Below are 1584 nucleotides of genomic sequence, written 5' to 3'. Positions count from 1 at the left end.
CCCCTTCCCAGTGCGCTTGGCTCCATACGCAGTAGTGAAGGTTGAAAGAGTGGATCCAGCTCCTGGATCCCCTACACTAAAGAGGTGTCTCCAGAAGAACGGTGGACCTTGATCTCTACCGTGGGCTTAAAGCTAAGATCTCCAGAAATAACTTGCACCAATGAACTGTATCTTAAGTTCAGAAAGTGCATATGCAGAACTAGATTGTCCTCAAGGGCTGTTGATATTATTTCATGTATTAGTCCCTGTAATCTTGCTTTACAGAAATTCAAATTTGTTTGGTAAAAATGGTCATTCTGGTAAGGAGGGAAATTACTATTTTGTTAAGCTTAGCAATTTCAAATGAGCGATATAAAGTTTTGCAGCATTTTGGTGCAAGATACATATTGGGGAGAAAATACACGTCAGCTTGCCTCAAAAGATAGTTACAGCTACCAATGACACCAGTTGTTGGATTTGTACCCATTTTCCAGAACATTCCATAAAGAATCAGAAATCCAGGAATGAGAAATAACTGAACCAGTGTTAAATGAAAAATATTGCACATATATACAAAAGTGCAACTTCCAAAAGGTTTCAAACTAAACTGTTTAAAAGGTAACATTTTTGTAGGAAAATATTCAAGGTGTGCCCAAATTATACCAGTTGGAACCCCGAATGTAGGAAGGAAATACACCAGTTAGCCAGTGCCAGAAGGGAAAAGCTGGTACTGGATACACAGAACTAAAACTAGGAAGATATTACCGCTAAACTGGTCAGGAATTTGCACCCTAGGAGCTGTAGTCCTCAATATAATTATCATCAACACATTGGAAAGTGAGGAACAAATACAGCTCAGGAACTTTAAGACAAGGGCAAAAGAAATAATCCTTTGATTGAAAGGAATACCGCATTTCACCTTTTTGCCAGAGCAAATTGGAAAAAAACAGTTAAATATCTCTGCAATGATTGAAACAATTGGAAATAATACTGCTGATGCAATCCCTGCCCTCCAGGAGGGGATTACACAATTTGCAAAAATCACTACAGAGGATAGGATGGCTTAGGACATACTTTTACCATCCAAAAGGAGGGGTGTGTACAGCGATTACCACAAGCGGATCTGTATATGTGGATCAGAGTGGAAGGTTATCTACAGATTGAAATGAAATCTGGCATCAAACTCTGATTTTTGCATGAAATACAAAAAAGTGATACCTCTGTTGGGTTTGCTGAAGTATGAAATTGGCTTACTGCACCGTTTCCAAATTTAGGAAGTTGGTATAGGAAAATTATGAGTTTAATAGTTACTGGGATTGCAATATTTGTGTGCATTTATGTTATGGCTAACCAAAGGCCATACTTTCAAAGCAATGTTTCTCAAGTAATTGCATTGCAAATGTCGTACACCTGAATGCAACACAATAGCAAACTTTTTTTTTCTGAGAAGCTCAAGAGTTTTCAAAAGCCGCAACAGATGTGAGGAGCCATAGAATTAATAGACAATAAATAAATTAAAATATGGAAATATGGCAATTTAAACTGACAAATGTCTGGGCAACAAGAAGAAATGCTTTTTAAAATTCCCCTGCCGCTCCCCGCCCC

General features: G+C 38.1%; 1 protein-coding gene across 1 annotated transcript in view; it reads right to left on the bottom strand.

Moving 5' to 3' along the window:
- Positions 1–1584, bottom strand: part of SREK1IP1 (SREK1-interacting protein 1) — a 9714-nt gene that overhangs the window by 6682 nt on the left and 1448 nt on the right. The window lies entirely within an intron of this gene.

Source organism: Buceros rhinoceros, unplaced genomic scaffold, assembly GCF_000710305.1.
Source record: "Buceros rhinoceros silvestris isolate BGI_N320 unplaced genomic scaffold, ASM71030v1 scaffold19128, whole genome shotgun sequence".
In the NCBI taxonomy this organism is placed as follows: Eukaryota; Metazoa; Chordata; class Aves; order Bucerotiformes; family Bucerotidae; genus Buceros; species Buceros rhinoceros.
The sequence above is the reverse complement of the archived record's forward strand: the minus strand, read 5'-3'. Positions and strand labels throughout refer to the sequence as shown.